Genomic DNA, 20,232 nt, shown 5'->3' on the forward strand with positions numbered 1-20,232 from the left:
ACGCATGGGGGGTATCATGGGCAAAACTGTATACTCTGTTATATCCATGGTACTGCTCATGTCTATGAGTGACGGTTACCACTTTCCATCAGGTGAGCCGTCAGCTTGTTTGCCATTCTAAGTTGTATAAAAAAAGATTATAACCCGCTACATTATAACTACTTATCGACAACTATCGCGTGATCGTTCGTAATAACCCATTTTATATATTTTTTGTCAGTATAATCACCTGCGGGTAACTCGAAACATACGAACATACTGTACTTACATTAGATTTATAGGGATTTCATATGAGATTTACGAGTGTCATTTATTATTCACTATCTGTGGTTCAATCAAATTTATTACACACTTCTGGGTGTGGTTTTATTCGAATAAATGAACTATTTTTTGTCTGTAGCACTATCGATGTATCTAGGAGTCAGGATAGTAAATATTTATTGCGATTCTTGACTACGATATCGCTCTGTCATTGTATAAAATCGTTTGCATATTTTGCACATTGGTAATGGCATATAAAAAAACGAGCACCTATCAAAATACGAGGGTGTAAATGAATCGTGAGATGGCATCAAGATAAGTATTAAGGTGTTTTGTGTTCATTTTTTTTTATTTATATAACTTTATTGACTAAAAGAAAATATGGTACAAAAGGCAAATTTAATGCTGGTAGCATTCTCTACCAGTTAATCTTTGGGATGATCAGTGAATCACGAATGAAGTATTTTATTATTGGAATAGGAAAAGATAATAACAGTTTATAATGTATACCTGTACACAATAAACAATATTTACATATATAAAATGATGTCTATATATAGTCTGTAGTATATATATATATATATATAGATAGATAGATAAAAATATAAATAATATATAAATGAATAAATAAAATATATAAGATGATGACTAGCTACTGTTGTTGTAATGACTTCATAACGTAAGCATGGACTTTTTTAACATGAATTTACTTAGAAATGTAACTTGGATGCTCCAGGATACCATCACGCAGTGCTTTCCAGGGTTGTAAAGCTTAGATAGTGAAGGAGTCTAACATAGTAATGGGCATTACTTTATTAAATTAACGATTTCAAACAGTTTTTTTCATAATGGACTAATCAGTCAAGCTGTAGAGATGAAAGCTCAGTCATATAATGTATTAGACATATACATTAAGGGGATACCAAGATCGAATCTCAGACTAAACATCTACATTTTCGATTAATGTTTAAATTATTTAAAAGTAAAAAGAATTCATCTTGAAACTTCTTTATTTCCTAATCGTTACAGTATGAAATAAATATTATAATAAACTCTCTACAACATAAAGCATTGAATTCTCGATTTTTGTATTATTAAAACAAAAACAGCTTATAGTTTCGGTTCAAAAGACGAGGCTCGATCGGACACCAGTTGTCGGTAAGCTGAGTAACTTTACTCGTGAACGAGCTCTGTTGACGCGATGCAAACCCGACGAGTTCCCTATATGGTCGACAGGTGACGTTTATGTGTCGTTGTTATGAAAGCGGTGCCAATTTTGTAGCATGTTTTTTTTTATTTTGTCCCGTTGAGGTAAACGAAAGCAAATCTTGTATAGCCATTTCATTTTGAACGTAGTGTGGAACGATATTATTTTTCTTTGAATATCAATATACAAATATTTAGTTTACCTTCAGCTTTATATTGCGAAATGTATGACATCACAAAAGAAACGTTACAATAATATTGAGTGTTGTTCATTTTTCATTTTACAAATTTCTCCATTTTATTGGAATACAACCTTTCAAGGCGTAACGCCATTATGTAAAATCAAATATAACTTTATGCAAAATTCATCTATGGATTTAAAAATATATCCCTTATTTATAGACACATCAAATATCTCAGACACCTCCATCAATTTATGCAAATATTTTTCCTCTTTTTTCTTTCTAAGCAATTTTTTTATTCTAATAAGTGGCATACAATACTATTAATAAATATGGGTTTATTGAAGGCTTTATATTTTGATACTTATCTCTGCTAATTTAAACAATAAAAATATTTTGTAAAGTACATTTGTGATAATCACTTATCAAATAGCCGCTCATTTAGAAATCAACAACCATTATATATTGTGTTTATATAAGATTTGCGTCATCTATGGTGAACGAATACCTTTCTTTCCCGTAGGTGTCGTAAGAGGCGACTAAGGGAACTAAACCGCCTGTCAAGCGTAGCAACTACCCGTAGCAAAACTCCCCTTATGGGGAAGGCCTTTATTTTGCAGTGGACAATTAACAGCTGTTAAAAATGGCTAATAAAAATGGCGAAAGAAGTAAAAGAATCAAAACTGTACAGGTATTTTTTTTAACGTTTTTAATTGTATTAAGATCGTCTTCAAAGAGTCTAATTAATGAAGGAAAGGAATGTAGTAAGGAATCCTTAGAGAGTAAATCGAAATCAATTGATAACGTTGGAGTGGTATACGTTCCCCGTGGAGTCATATGTTTTCATTTGCTTGTCGTATCTGGAAACAGAGTGTAGTGTCATAGTTAAGTTCTTATCTCCTATGTATTAAGGTTGATTTTTGAATAAAAAAAATACAAGTGATACTCGTAATAGTGAATTACATAATAGAAATGGGATATTAATTTTAAGTTTATAGTATATCAGTGACCTCAATGTATTAAAGGTCAGATGCATATACTGAAGTATCGTTACATATGGTGGGTTACAAAAACTAATGGCGTTATTAACCATAGCACTTATAGCATATATTATGGTTGTGACATAAAGTATTTAAATGTTTACGAAGAGAATTCTTAAAGAATACCATGGCGGGCGCAAGCTGAGCACGATCTAGAGACATTCTGTTGCGATATGTAATTACAGGTTATTGAGAGGGGGGGGGGGGGGGGTGAGGTCAATTTGAGATACTGTGAGTTTTAAATAACATTATCTTACATTTGACTATATTCTATGATTATTAATATATAGTAATAAAGTATATAACTTTATTTATCATTTCGGTTGTTAATTGTTCATTGCTTCACATAGAGTAGTATAGACCTTGATTCCAGATTTTATCACTGAGCTTAATTCCAAGCATAGACTATATCATCTTATCTCTATCATCATCTCAGCCAATATCCATCCACTGCTGAACATAGACCTCTCATATAGACTGCTAAAAAAACGATTCTGAGCTACCTGCATTCATTGACTCCCTGCAATGTATTTGAGGTTGTCGCTCCATATAGTGTGGGGTCATCCTATACTGTGTTTGCCTATATAATCATCACTCAAGTATCTTTTTCGGACTTAAGTTTTTCAGACTTATCTCTAAACATTTCTGAAAATATCATAGTTTATTTATAATTCATGAGCAGTGTAAATATAATGTTTCGATTCTGTAAAGAATCTGTTAAAGACTTTTGTTTTCAAACTTCAATCTAAGTGTATGCATAAAAAAAGAACTTAATGACAACGTAAACGTATGGTCGATACTGCTGAGTTTAAATGAAATTTTATACAGAACTTTCTTACTTTACAAGGTAAGTGAATTAACACCCACGCTGTATAATAAAAGAATTCCCGAAATTCTCACGGGAAATGGAGATAACGGGCTCCACGCGTGCAAAGCCGCGAGAAACCCCTGCATTTTATAAAAGTGAAACTTTGTAAAGATATTTCGATGTTTGTTACTCAATCTTCATTTTTATTTAAAGTTATGACAGATTTGAATGAATTTGGTGCATGTAGGTGGAGCGCATACGAAATGAACACAATAAATATTTACCTTAATGCAAGTAAATAAAGCCCAAGATACATATGATATTATGATGTTTTAAAAAAATTAGGTTTTCCAAAATTCGACCAAAATGAAAGCACGTGCAATATTTTTACTTTTATTCATCGAAGTTTTGTAAGTACACAATATATAATAATTGTAGGAATAACCGGGCAGGCTTACGCTCACATTATGACCGTTCATCAAGATTAAGGGTCCCGGATGGGTATAAAACTAATCGAGAGTTCGATTGAAATGAATAATCGTTAATCCGGTTATTAAATTAATTGTTACTTGGAATTGAAAAAGAAAAAAAAAATAGGAACGTTAGTGATAGTCTAGATCAGTGTTTATCAACTTTTTTCATGACACGACCTATGACCTATACATTATGACCGTTCATCAAGATTAAGGGTCCCGGATGGGTATAAAACTAATCGAGAGTTCGATTGAAATGAATAATCGTTAATCCGGTTATTAAATTAATCGTTACTTGGAATTGAAAAAGAAAAAAAAATAGGAACGTTAGTGATAGTCTAGATCAGTGTTTATCAACTTTTTTCATGACACGACCTAGTATGAAAAAATATTTGGCGACCCCCGACTTATTTTTTTTGTTAATTTGTATTAATATACAAATGTTTTAATTATCATTATTCTTAATAAATCTATCTTTATGAGTATAACTTTGTTTTTTTTTTTACTAAAGTAGTTTTCACCACCACACACACTTTGAAAAGCATTTGTCTATATAACTAGCTGTTTTCTATTACATTCATATTGTCAATAAAAGGCGCTTGTTTAGTTTATCGTAACACGATATTATCATCACTAAATTATAAAGAAGTGATATGTATGCAAATGAATTTTCCAAACGTCATATGAAGTATATACCCACGGAAAAAATTCATCATCATACAAATGCTTTAATTTTGTTTTACTTAAATTTTGTTATCACGACAATTTGTCGTATTCCATCGTACTACAGTTAATTATAGAAACTTCTCATTTACAAGTCTAATTAAATAATATACAACATTCATTTTTTGTCGCAAACATTCATCTAAACTATATCTGTTTTATAAAGTGTGCCGTGTTATCCCGGCATAGAATAGGCTATCCCTACTATTCCTGTGGGTGTTGTAAGAGCCGAATAAGGGAGGGCGAAGGACGGGCAGCAGTGTTTCTCTTAAAATATCTCTAAAGCCTAATTGCGGTCGCCAATCCACCTGCCAAGCTTGGTAACTACTGGCAAAACCCTTCAAGGGGAGGTTTACGTTCAGCAGTGGACAGTTAAAGGCTGATATTATGATGATGATGATATCTGTCTTACTACATAAAAGTTAAACTTGTGATTTATAGTCTTTCAATGCACGTTTAGACTGTCTAATATTTGTTTACGTCGAAACAAATTAAATTCTATCTTATCAAAAATAAAAAGTATTTAAAATAATACATTTTATTGCAATATTTTATATATTTTTGCACATAATCTTATGAATACATATTATTAGGTCAAATCAACAATATTCATTCTTTTAGGGGTTTATTAAACTGTTATACAGACAGTGTTATCAATTACTTTTGTCGTGAGTGAAATAGGAAAACTGCAATAGGAAAAGGAGGGCTGTTATTACTGCCGATAACTACAGGACATTTCAGGGAGTAGTTTGCGAAAATCAACGCATTATCCCATCAGTGTTCCGATTTACGAGCGAGAACTGAGCATCGGACTACATCCCAGTCGGTATCTGAATGCGGCGCCGGTCGCACGCTACGACGTAGCACTATACGGTTACGAAGTGACGTTTGAATTTAGAACTGAGTTTGTAGTTGTTCCATTTGTAAGATACCATTCGTGACATGAGTTTTCTTGGTAAAGTAAGTATTTATATAGAACGTACGCTTTTAATTCAGAAAAATTAAATTAATTAGAAACATAAAAAAATCCAAAATCTAATAATTTTTCAAATTATGCCTATGATTTTAGTAAATTAAATATTATATGATTTAAAGACGTGAATAGCATTAAAATAAATTATTACTAATTTTATCTTACTTTAAAATAAAAATAAAATTTATTGTAGAACGTAATATATTCTACTATATGTGACTATGTTTCTTAGAGTGATTTCATTATAAAAAACTTATTTATACTTGCATTAAATTTAGTCGTATTATAAATAATACATTATGATCACACGTTAATGACTTTCTATCCACGTGGTTAATTAAAAGTTTGCTAAAGTTTATCAGTATCTATCGGGACTTGACGCGATGAGAAATTTTTTGCAGGTAAATATTATCCATATACTTGCTTCTTTATTGCCGAGAATTCGACACGAAAGTAGCAGGTATGTAGGTACTATTTACTTGCAACAATTTCTCATCGCCTTAAGTTCTGATAGTGTATTTAAAATATGCATTAACAAAGTATAAGTTTAAAATTAACTACTTTCATTACTTCTTTGAAAACAACATTTTGCTTTTTTCTATCGTGATACAGTAACTAGTGCGATGATAATTTTTATTTATTTATTTATTCTATATGAACTATATTTTGTAAATTATATAATAATACGAACTTAATGTTATCATACGTGCTTACTGCTGGAACACCGAAAAGTGACACCAGAAGTATATCTGACACAAAAAGCGATACCTTATTTTTCGGGACCGGCAACGTGCGAAAGGTATTATTGGCGTCACAGTATATTTTGTGACGCGTATGTCTAAGAGCGATAGTTATCATTTTCAATTAGGTAAGTTCCTGTGTTGACGAAGTAAGAATAAAATGTGTCGCCACTTCTTCCATCCACATTTCTTATTTTATCTTTGTATTTTTATACACAAAAGTACTAGCTAAGAAAAACTTGAAATAAAATTCTATACCGAGCTACCTAGCCAATAACGTAAAAGTAGGAGAAAATCTTCTTTTAAAAGTAAAATTGGTACTCAATAGTAACTAAGCATCCATTGGCGTTCAGTAGAATGCTAATAGATTATATGTTTATTTTTATAGTATCGTAAAAAATCAACAAGTTTCTCACTATAGTGGAATTTCAAATAAGATTCTTTTCCCTACTTATTTTCAAACACCACAGTTTAAAAGATAACCTATATAGCTACAATATAGACGCTATTTCTGTCCTCTAAAACATTCACAGACTGTTATCTCTGCTGAATCATTAAAATACGGAATTCTCTTCCTTCCTACGTTTTTCCCCATTCCTATAATCTTGAGGCATTTAAGCGGGGCGTCAAAAGACATAGGCGCCAGCGCAGTACTGAACTGTGTTGAAAATCTTGAGATATTCGAACCACACTGGCCTCTTTCTTTATTTTTATACCACAAAAGGACAAACATGCTAACAACTCAGTCTATTATTAATTGATTATTGCAGCATATGAATATTTGCTACACTTGGGGAGTCAAGTGTGCAAGGTTTTGTCAGTAGTTCAAGGTAGGCAGTTAGAAACTTGAAGAAACTTCAATGTACAAATGAGGAAGAATTGCATACTGCACTCTCTAGACGAAACCTTGGTAGGATTTCTTGAGAGAGAGAGAGAAGGTGAAATACAGGAGAAAACGCTCCTGAACTCTGAGTTCACTAGTTTTAAGATATTGAGTTGGTGTGGTCACTTTGTCCAGCTAATACAAAAAAAAAGAAATAAATTATTAAATAAATATTTTTATGTTGTTGTAAGTAAATCTATTGAAATGGTGCTTAAGAATAATTTAGCGCGTGATACTGCTTTTCCTTTAGTAATTTGTCACAAAAGTTTGTTACACTTTGGTTCACTTAGTCACTTTTAGGGTTCCGTACAACTACATGATTGAACCAACAATGTGTGTATAATTTTTTATCTATTGAAAAAGTTAACGCATAAAATTTCACGCATTATTGCTACGCGTTACAGTAATCTAAAGCCGTAGATAGTAAAGAACGATTAAAAGAGATTTATTTAAATGGGCACCCATACGACCAAAAAGGGGAGATAGGAGTTTCCTTAACTTGATACTTATTTTTTAAACAGCGTTTGAAGCAAACTAAATGTAATATTACTATTTTAAATATTAAAAAAAAAAATTATGGCCTCATCAGTGTTAAGTCACAGTAAAATTTCATTGTTGACTATAAAAATTGATAGAAAAAAATAAAACATTTTAAGGGCTAAAGATATTTTAAAGAAAATACAAAGAGCTTTTGTTTAAGACAATTTTTCTTCAAGATTGTGTCTATTTTTTATTATGAATTAAATTCACTGTAATGTATTTTTAATAAAATAATTAGGATTATTTTAAAAATAAAAAAAAAGTTTTTAAGAAATTGCTACGGGATCAATGAAACTTTTTGATTAAAAAATACTTATTCATCAGATTTATCATGAAATCGGTTCTCAAATGACGAAGATATTTTGAAATATAGGTAGCTAGATGCAATAAAAATAAATGAAATTATACTAATTATCTCCTCCATTTTTAAGTAGGTTAAAAAAAAGAAAATTCTGCAGTTTACCAACAAAATACTAAAAGTTAAAACAGGAAATGAAAACATACAAAAAATAACACACGTGAAAAATATTATTTATTTAAGAGGACCTTTTTATATTTAACCTGCAATGGGACGGAACCCTTTCGAGCTAGTCCTATTTTCGCTTGTAAATATTTTTTACAATGTATGAAAATACAAATTACTTATTCTTTTCAAGTTGGAGACAGTCCGAACAGAAGGGAACAGTAAGAAACTTATCTCGTTAGTGGCTCAGTCATAACACGGCAAACTCAGATCAGAAATTCTTCTTAGACAATGTATATAACGAGGCAAATTATTAAAAGTACTCTTAGTATCTGTGAAGTGAGTCTTTAAGCGCTCGGTCTGACTTATTACCACCCTGATAGCTTTAAAAATCTTTAGAGTTTAAAATTCCGACAGTGTCGTCGGCCGTTGTGACATTTATTCCTGCTAGATCCTTTTAATAATCTTACTTCTATTATGAATGCGAAAGTTTGAGAATGTATATAAGGATGGATATTTGTGACTCTTTCACGCATAAACATTTAAATGAAATTTTAGTATTCGGTTAAGTTATATCCTAATTTAAAACGGTATCATATAATTCTATATATATATATATATGTAGTGATTTAGATAGATTTTAGGTAAGCCCTATTTTCTTGTAATCCCATCGCGCTAAGTCTTGATCGTGAATTTAAATATTCGTAAACAAAGCGAAGTGCGAAGATTAAAATTTTACTAACAAGATTTTGATCCACAAAATACAATTTAAATCTTTATAAACTTAGTACAAGATCAACGCGGGAATAAATCTCTTTTAAAAAAATAGTAAAGTAATTAGCATACCAAAAAGTGTAATTAACTACTTACAATGTAGGGCTCCATTGGTTTAATGTTTCCATAGTTTCAACTACAAGTAACAGGCATTAAATACTAAAAGCATTTTGCAATGTCAAAATGTCTAGTGTAATATTATTGTTAACTAAAATATTTACTAAACTCTAAAACAAACTGGAAACTGTCGTACTAAAATTGTGAACGCGAAAGGAAAGTTATAGTTGTCGTTGACTATTCAATTATTTAAATGTTATAATTGATATGGAGCTATATTTAGCCCGCAGCAATTGAATATTTATTTTTTGTTGAAACTAGTAAAGCAAAAATGAAATATTAAAATTTCTAAGTTTTACTTATTTGGTTAGTAACCATGAAATTGAAAGATTTATTTATTCTTTCATAAACTTGTAGAGAGATTATAAAGAAAACCAAATATAAATTAGGTAAAAAAAAGTAATTTTTATTTTTCTTTAAAGAAATTTGAATTTATATATTTCAATATAAGTATATTTTTATGTAATATATCTGACAATAAATAAACACCCTATCTCAAGAGCATTAGCAATAATAGAAGAGTAATAATTTTATAATTAAACTTAATAAAATGATATTATCGTCATTATATGCCGTGATACGTTCTATTATTCTCTCAAAAAAGAAATAATATGTTACTTAAAAGCGTAATACATAAATATACATACATACATATATATCTGTCACGCCTGTCTCCCATTAGGGTAGGCAGAAACAATGGAACGCCAAATGCTTCGATTCAAACAAATCTCTTTCGTTTCTTCCGCATAAATATATAATGTACATGTAAACAAAAATAATAATAATATTTAATATAATAACAGGAAATTAATGTAAAAAACATTTTATCAAAGTCCTCATCCTTCATTGCTTTATGAAAGGCGCAAAATTTTTACGCCTTGTTTCGTGATCCAATCCTGTATATTTTTCATATTTTTGGCAAACACTTATCTTTAGTTTTCCAAATCACCGCACACAATAACTTAAATTACATATCTTCTGATTTGATATTTTGTAAGTACGAAAATAGAAAAGTAGTGCTACAAGTACCTTGTGGTTTTTTATGGAATTAAGAATGGTAAACAAGCTGACGTGAACTGTATTATTAAAAAGTAGTAACAGTAAAAGTAGGTATCAATGACATAATATCTCTCATGCAATGTCATTCCTGAGGACTAAGATATTATGCCTCTGTACCCTGTAATTTCATTGTACAGAAACTAGTATACTACTCGGATTATAAATTTACCTACCGAGAAACTGATTCCAACTACAGATTCATTAAAGTTACTCTAACGATTTGAATAGGACAATGTTAGTAGAGTTCTCCATTTCCTAATTGGATATGTAATGATTTAATACTATTAAACAAGCAATATATTTCGTTATGTTTAGAAGTAAACGTAATCACTTCAAGAGGCTCTCTATGTGATCTATTATAATACATACAGGCAGAATATTGACCGAGGAATTTTCTCTTTTTTTTACTCTTTTCAGCATTTATATCGAACTATGATACACTTAGCCGTTTAGGTCCCAGCATTTAATAATAGGTCACTCCATCCTTTTCCATTGGTGACGTAAGAAGCGGCTAAAGGAGGTTATGGCGTAGGGATGGGCAGCAGTGTCCTTCTTAAAACATCACTAAAAGTTAAACTACGGTTGCCAACTCGCCTACCAAGCGTGGCAACTACTGGTAACATCCCTCTTATGGGGAAGACTATGTTTAACGATGAGCAGTCGACAGTTAACGGCTGATACAATAAAATATAATGATATACTTATATCGGTTATAGAATCTATAAATTTACATATAAATAAACTGATTTATATACTAATTTAGGCAGTTAAATCCCGCGGTTTTGCGTCATTTATCTTTATGGCAATAAACATGTTTTATTATTATTTATTTCAAGTTCTTGTAAACGATTTCGACGTAATGACAGTTTTCGTGGATGAAAAATGTATACAGGTACGACACCTATTAAGGCAAAATTTAATTTAATAAGATAAATGACTCAACATAATCGAGCTACACTCAGTCACCCCAGATTGTATTTCTTTAAAACACTAAATATTTAGGCAATTTATAAATTTTATAAATTTAGGTTTAATTTTTTTAAGATGATTAGTTTCTCAAATTTCATTTTTATTTTACATTTCATTAATAATTTTTAATGTTTATAATAAAAAATGTTTTGTATAATGCACATAAAATATATGTTATAAAATTAACCTTGTGCCTTTAGAATGTTTTCTAGAGTTAAGAAAAATTTATCTATTTGTTTATTTCAGATTTGATCTATTTCGCGGTGATAGGTTTAAGTATTGTTAGGAGCATTCCGTATCTATTAATATGCAGGTTAATAAATTAGTCGTTTATTTTGATTTATTATTAATAAATAAACGTTTTTGTATATCAATGTAAGGCGATATCAAATAACTACCCCTTGCTGTGGGTGTATTAAATTAAATATCTTCTATCGTTATGTCCATAAAAATTAAATATTTATGGATATAACGATAGTCATATAATTTCGTCACATATTATTTTTTTATATAAAAATATTATCCATAAAACACGATTCTAAATCTGTGTTACTTGATTTGTTAAAATAACATCGCTGTCGTTTCCACAAATTCATTGAATCGACTAATTCGAAGAAGCATAGTTCTAATGAAATAATGGTCAAGTTATTTTGTTTTTAATAATTGAAGATTTCCCCACAAAAAGATTGATTCCAATTGTGACAAAACCATTTATTTTAATTTAAAAACTAAACAACTGAATCGCTTTTGATTTTTTTATGGGACCAATGTATATATGAATTCATATAAAAAAGAATTTTCCAAATTGAGTTACAACTGATGGAGTTATGAGGTAACAAACATAAAAAAAAATGGAATTGAGAAAAGAAAAGGTTCTTTTTGAAGTTCGTTAAAAAGATCATATATTCTTTTGTAATATTTTACTTCCCAATTAGAGATTGGTTTATATTTTTTCAACAACAAGTATAGCGATATGCATTTGACGTATATCTTTGGATTAAGCGGAGGTAATTTAAGCCTTGCTAACATCAAAGCGCATTATTAATTTATGTTCTACATCTTATTTATACCATAACCATACATCCAAAGTCATCGTTTAATCAAGCGACCGATGAATCCTCAGGGAGATCGTATATTAACGATAAATGGCTTCAAGATTAACGTTAGATGTTACTTGCTATATTGGCTCTGATAATCCCTTGTTATATTAGTATTGCCTTCTGGGATATAAAGATGAGAGCATAATTTGCAATGTAATCAGATTTACGAATAATTCTATTTGAATGTACTGATATAAATAGGTACATATTGTATCTACAAATTTTTACCTTATATGTGCACTTTGTTATCTTTTAATGAATGATAATGGAATGGTAATCCCGCCTGCGCTATTGGTATACACTTACGGGGCACCAGAGAAGCATGATAGGCGAGGATGAAGCAGGAATGACAGGATATATTGCTAGCAATGGGGTTACTATTCCTCATTACTAGCACTTCCTTCACCCCCCTGCATATATTGTAGACACATAATAATTATTCGTTTTCTATTTTAATATTATTATAAATGTGAAAATGAGTTCGTTTGTGAGATGGAGAAAGACAGGCTACTTTTTGTCCCCTTCAGTGAGCATATCCAGGTCATGCAGGTGCGCATCTTACCATCAAGTGAGCCGCATGCTCGTTTGCCCTCAAAAAAAAAAAATAACGCTTGTTTATGTGTATTAATAATAGTGAATACAAATTTAAATATTTTTTGAACATATATACATTTCATTGTTGTACCAGCCATTAATTGTTCACTGCTGAACATAACCTCCCCCATTTCATTAAAATAAAATAAAAATATTCTTATTCAATTTAACTTAAATGTAAGTATTTTTGAATACTCATTTTTAATTAATTACCGCTCAGTTCGGAATGCAACATCAGCTGAAAAGAATGACCAAAAAAGACAAGTGTTGCTTTTTTAAATTGCTGTTGTATTAAAATCAGACATAGAAAAGTCACCAAAATAAATACATATCAACTCATGAATATAAAATAATTGTAATGTAACCAATCCACAAAATTAGTAGTAAGTAAATTTCCTTTACTAACTTAAAAGCTTAGTTAGAATCAATATTTCTTGAAAATAGTTTCTTTGATAGGACATTTATTTATTTATTTCCACATTTATCACTATTATTAAAACCTCGGCACAGCAACACTGATATTTCTTTTATCATGCTATGTACTATATGGGCGTTAACTATCCATAATCAATGCATTAAGCTATGCATAATATTTATTTTACTTTAATATTTTAATATAATTAATTTTAATACAGTTAATTTTTACATGAATATATTTAAATATTATTTATAATTTCATTTGCATTGATCTAATTCTTCTTCTAATTTTTATGTAAGTTTGAAAATAACCCCACTTTATTCCCGGGTATAAAAAGAGTATGTCTGTGGTACATAAGTCACTTGCAGAATACTTCATATAACAAGTAAAAGTCGTGTCTCCCATACTAACTCTACAGTTGGACGTGGTGGGATGTTAGGGGAGGTACAAACTTTTTTCTTGCCTCTTTGTTATGATTTAGATTAGATAGTTTTTTTTTTTATATTGATGCAGCTACACGTAGAAAAATTATCACTTGTTTTTATTTTGATAAAAATACTTTTTATCTGCGACCTTCACCACACACACACATGCACACACACACAAATATACACAAATATTCTTATTATTCTGACATTAAGAATGTGAATATAAATTACAAAAACGTATTAAAAAAATTAAAATAAAACGCAAATGAAGTACCAGAGGGAGACTTTGTACAAAAGTCGATTGCTTGGGTACCTCTGCCCCATTCGTGTTTCTACCGTAAAGCAGTTGTGTTTGCATGGCTGTGTTTTGGTTTGAAGGGTGGGATATGACGTGAATTTACAGAGCACAGAGGAATAACATCTGAGTCCTCAGGAATGGTAACGCATGGCCCATTCTATGTCGGGACTTTCACGGTAATATGTATATAGATATAGATATGGATATAGAATAGGTCACTTCTTCCTTTTCCGTGAGTGTCGTAATAACACCTGAGTCCTCAGGAATGGCAACGCATGGGGGGTGTCATGAGCGAAACAGTATACTCTGTTATGTCCATGGTACTGCTCATGTCTATAGGTGACGATTACCTATTTCCATCAGATGGGCCGTCAGTTTGTTTGCCATTCTAAGTTGTATATTAAAAAAAAACTGCAAAGTTTTTAACGGTAGTTTTATATGCAATGTATACTATGATTAACGTTTCAATTCTCTAACAGAGCATTTTTTAAATTATCAGCTAGAAACATTGGAAAACGTTGAATTGTTTCTGAAAATTGACAGGTAAGTAAGAGCTATAAAAGCTCTTAAACGTGATATTTACTTATGTACGAGTACCTCTCCACCCGAAATTCTATACGTATGAGTAAACCAGATTTTATAAGGATTGTTTATGTCATTAAAATTTCATCAGGTAATAAACAAAACAAACGGTCGTACGTTTACAATTATTTGTTTAATAAAAAGGATAAATAAGCAAAAAAAAAAGTATTAATATCACATAAATAATTATATACGTTTATGTATCTACCTACTAAATTCTGAAATGTACCCAAATTATGAATGATATATCACATTTGTATACGTCCATTAAAAGAGTTAATGTGGGTTATCTTTATAATTCAAAAACATATTATTTGCTTTTCTGATAATGTCCGCGAAATCTATCCCCTTTTCTCGCACGCCCAACGGTAATTACGAATAAATCGTATATTTTGTATCTGAATTTGGTTATCTCGTTATGACATCCCTTGTTTATGTTGTAAGAGTGAATTGGCCCAGATTAAGGAAATTTGTTCGTTTATTTATAATAAATGGTGTATTATTATAGGTGCGTTACAGAAAATAAATGGGAAATACGAGTATAAACGTATATATTTTCAACAACAGACTTCGAAAAGAAGGAGTTTTTCAATTCTGTTGTATTTTTTTTTATATTTGTTATCTCATAACTTTGTTAGATTTAAATCGATTTAGAACTCTTTTATTTGAAAGAATATACTTTCAGATTATTATCACAAAAAATTTATCAAAATCGACTCAGCGGTTTAGTTTTTAAATCAAAATAACTGATTTTATTACAATTGAAGTTGCTTTTTGTGGGATATTAACTTTAATCTCTTTCACAGTTGATGTAATCTTGTTTATTATATAGAATTTTTGATCTTTTTTTACGCAATATTTTTGCCAATAGAAAAATATTGTGCAGAAAAGAGAAATAAGGAAAACTCACACCTAAAGCACCGTCTTTTTCTTTATTTATTATTGAAAATAAGTTCTTTTTTCATGATAATACATCTAAAATTGAAGTTTTGGGTATTAGATTTCAGTATTTAATTAGTTCCAAAACGACTCCTAGGTACCATGTTAAGAATATGTCGTTGCGCAGAATGATATTATTTTTTTTTAAAATAATATGGAACGGCTTCAAGCTTTTAAATATTACTTTATCCCGTCTATTCAGACACCTTATTATATATCATGATACAAGATTTTTCCCCAATCCTATAATCCATATTATATCATCACTTCAGCCATTATTCGTCCACTGCTGGACATAAGCCTCCTCCATAGACTGCCATAAAAAACAGTCGAGAGCCACCTGCAGGCACTGATTTCCTGCAATATATTAATGTATGTAGAAAAAATTCTCTTATAAAAATTTTAGCACCTTGATTTTTGGGTAAATTTTATTAAATTAATATGTATATAGGGATGCCAAAAATGTTTACAGGAAATAATTGGTAAAATTAGTATATCAAAAACAGTAGAAAACAAACATTTTGGCATGTAAATTCTATTTTTTGAAATGAAATTTATTTGTTTCACTGATTATTACTAGTTAATTCACACAATGCGCACAAAATTTTAACCTGGTTTTATTTCTATCTAATTGGTAAGCCATAGTCATTTACATGATGATACCTATATCTTAAAATAGCAATGAGTAATGAATGAATTAAATGAAATATGAATAATGGTTGTCTAGTCATAATTATAGCATATTGGATGCTGCCCATGATTTTGTACGCACGATATTTTCTAAAACTTTTTTACGACTTTGCTAGCAAACAAGCATACGGGTCGTCGGATGGTAAACGGGGTTACCGTAGCCTATGGATATCTGTAACACTAGAGATGTAATGCGTACGTTGCCAACCCTTAAGAAATCTTAATACTCGTACACCCTTTTTGAAGAACCTCATGCTGTAAAATAAACTTATGTTGTAAATTTCAACTTCCTAGACGTAGTAGTTTTGGTTGTATGTTGATAATCAGTTAGGACAAACGATTTTATAGATCTAGATATAACAGACTGGAAAACTTAATAGGATACTTTAATTATTATGTAGTAGATTTGCCAACCTTATATGCATAGTTTATTAAATTGTCAGCTTGCGCTGTAAAAAACAATTTGATATTTCTTCAAAGGTTTACTATAATGGACAAATCTGGGTACAGTTCGTTTACTTACAGTAGCCGACATTAAATTTACTCCAAAACTACCCGACGTTTTAAATTACATTAAACCCAAGTTGGGTTACCGACGCAACCTATCTAGACGAACGGTTTAATCCAACAGGCTTCGGGATTGGACCTCAAGCTTATTATTGCCATTTGTGTTCAGCGAAATGAGATTTAAAGTATATAAATAACGGAAATTGTAGATTTTGCAAATTTAAAGTCCTTAATGATGAAAGAAATAAATGTAAATTAAATGTTACGTTGGATTTATAAAAGTTTTGGGACATTCGTTTAGCTTATAATTATGATAAATTGCCTAACTTTCGAGTCTTTTTTAAGTAATTGTTATTGTTTCGAAATAAAATTGTCACAAATATAGTAATTTATCAAACTAATTAATTAGTTACATTAATGTTTGTTGTATATATTACTAGTTTTAGTCTGCAACTTTGTTTGCGTGACCGAATATTCATCGATAAAATATACTTAGCCTATACCTTTCTTCATTACAAATACTTCATGTTTACCAAGTCTCATAATGATTATATTATATTATATATAAATATAGTCAGAGAATGTACTAATCTATCTTTTCCATAAGTGCCGTGAGAGGCGACTAAAGGAACTTGATGGTCGAGGGAGCTTAATATTTTTTCCTAAAATGTCACCAAAACTTAACTATAAACTCCCCCCCCCCATAAAAAAGGCTAAATTCAGCAGTGGACTGTTAACGGCTGACACAATACAATATCGTTCGTACACTGATCATATCCCTTCAATAAATATTGGCGTTAATTTTGTTGCTATTGTTGTGGGGCATTGTGATTATTGTGTACTAATATCACAAATACTATTGGGTTTCTGACAACTAAATTGTAGAGGAAATTTTAAGGTAAAATACACGTTAATGTTTATACATATAAGTTCAGTACTTTATCGATAGAGTTACTTTTCGTATTTATTTTATTAGTAACATGACGAGTGATTAATAACATGAGAACATTCGATTGATATTTTTTTAAACATTTTAAACTGACTTAAAACAGAAGGCGTAGAATCATTTGTTTTTTTGAGGTAATAAACATAAAAACCAAAACCAAATTGAGAACAATTCGGTACCTCATAACTCTATCAACTACTCGTACAAACTGATTCGGATTTTTTTTATCTGAAAGACTATATATACAGATTGGTTCCATAAAAAATCGATAATTTAGGTTGTTTACTATTTGAATAAAATAACTGGGTTTTCCATAACTGAAACCGGTTTTTTGTGGAGCACACTCTTAAATTATTGAATCATAAAATTTTTCTCAAGATAAGTAAATCATTTTGAGTGAGAAAAAGATTATATTGAATACTTGCTATACTTGCTTGCTTGAATATTTGCGTTCGCTATGCGACCTTAGAGGTCGGTGAATGTGGTATTTTATGCGAAACAATTTATATTGAAACTTCTAAGGGAATCGCTGCGTATATCATATTACATGAAAAAGAAATGAATAGTAAATGTTTTAGCAGTGGCAATATAAGATTTTATTATCCAACTGCCAAAGTAAGGAGGATAATATTTTTCTAGTCTATATATGTGTCTGAATATTTGGTGTGGTTATTTATTTATTTCCAAAAAATGTCCAAATAATACATTTAGGAAAAACAATCAAGTTACCAACGAATAATACCGTAATATGGTTAGAATGCATGTAACGAGTTTGCGATAGTAACAAAATAAAATAATAATAAGTTGTCCTTACTATATAAATTTGAAAGTAAGTTTATTTGTTTGTTACCTTATAACGCCTTAACGGCTTAATCAGTCACTATAAAATTTAGTATACATTTATCTTATGGGATGAAGAAGGATATAGGTTATATAGGAAACAAAAATTAGTAGGTTATGATTACAGTATGCATATAGGCGGTTTAAGGTATATTTAAGTCACTGCCAAAAGAAGGAAATTTTTAATTCATTGAAAAATTTTTGCGTGCATATTAATATTTGTTATTTATATACTGGTTTTGATAATTCTTTGTTCAATTGATAGGTTTTACTCCCGTGTTCATTTCATATTAATTTTGCAAGTTACTATTGAAGAAGTAATTTTTCTTTACTGCATCGAACAATATCTTGAATACGATGCTTTTTTTATTTTCAAAACAATATTCATAAGATTACTAGTCTAGATTTTTTATTAAAAAACTGTAATTTTAATAAAAAAATGTTGTTATAATTCCCTTTAATTAAATTGTTATATTAGCATTAGCATGAAAGTAATCGTGTTATTTTTTTTGGAATATATTGTCGCGTTCAGTTAAAACATTTATCAATTAGGAATCTCTCGTAATACTCGAGTTTAGTAGAATGGCTACTATTGTGTACCTGCTCGCATAACTTCACGAATATATGGGTCCAAATACCGTGCACCGGCGCAATTTATCACTCGAAATGGCAAGGTGTGGAAGTAACTATAAAGCCAAGTAAAAGCTTTTTAATTTACAGCATAAAAAGTCGAAACACTCGTATATTATCAATACTATACGAGACTTCCAACTTTTTTGTGTAGTACTAAACTGCAATAATTTATACTGAAATGGGTCTATACCGTAATACCGCTTAGGCATATTGGTTTGAAATGCGTTGATTGATAAGGAAAGTATTATATATGTTTATACGCGTAAATATATGAATGCATTTGTTTTTATTACAGTTTAGTATTGCAGAAATATTATTAAAACACCGTTTAAAACTATCGCCGATAGATGGCGTTCAAGCGCCTCCGCGTAGGCGTCAAGCACAGTGATTGTTAATTTCGAACAAGCGTCCAGTAAAGCGGTAAATGTAGCTTAACTAATAATTCAAGTCAAGAATGTTTTTTAATCGTTTAATATTTTATATTTTTAATCAATTTGCAATTAGTAAATAGTCAAGTCAAACAACCATATTAAAAAAAAATAATTACATATTTAATTATATTTAATTATTTATAAAGAGTAATAGTTAAAAAAAACAAATACGGAGAAAATGTTTAAAAAGTATCAAATTAAAATAAAAGTTTCTCATGACGTTTGAAAAAAGTTAAAAATATAAAATATTATAATAATAATAATAATATATATGATTTATAAGATATGTGTAAACAACGCGAAAATTTAAAATTAACTATAAGATATTGTTTTTTCAAAAATATCCATCTTAAAAGTGGATAAAATTTTGTGTGGCCTACAATAAAGAAAGCCGATTAAAAAAGAAGCATTAAGACAATTCATTATTAGTCGAGAATATTTTGTTACATCCAAAAAAAATAGTCAATTTGTGAACCCACTCCTTTTGAAATCGGTTAAAAATCAAAGTTTTGTGTTTGTACGTTATTTACTAGTGAAGTTTGATAACAAACTTAATATTGTATAAGTTAAACAATAATTGAACCCTTTATCAATTAAAGGTTCGAAGAAAACGGA

At 30.0% G+C, this 20,232-nt stretch overlaps 1 protein-coding gene across 1 annotated transcript in view; it reads left to right on the top strand.

Moving 5' to 3' along the window:
• The first annotated feature begins 5,500 nt into the window (after nucleotides 1-5,500).
• Nucleotides 5,501-20,232, top strand: part of LOC113519001 (suppressor of lurcher protein 1-like) — a 108,004-nt gene continuing 93,272 nt past the window's right edge. Inside the window, exon 1 of the mRNA XM_031914657.2 lies at nucleotides 5,501-5,653. The gene's annotated coding sequence lies outside the window, so the exon portion shown is untranslated. The remainder of the gene's footprint in view (nucleotides 5,654-20,232) is intronic.

The sequence above is a fragment of the Galleria mellonella genome, unplaced genomic scaffold (assembly GCF_026898425.1).
Source record: "Galleria mellonella isolate WM207_F2 unplaced genomic scaffold, CSIRO_AGI_GalMel_v1 utg44, whole genome shotgun sequence".
NCBI classification, from domain to species: Eukaryota; Metazoa; Arthropoda; class Insecta; order Lepidoptera; family Pyralidae; genus Galleria; species Galleria mellonella.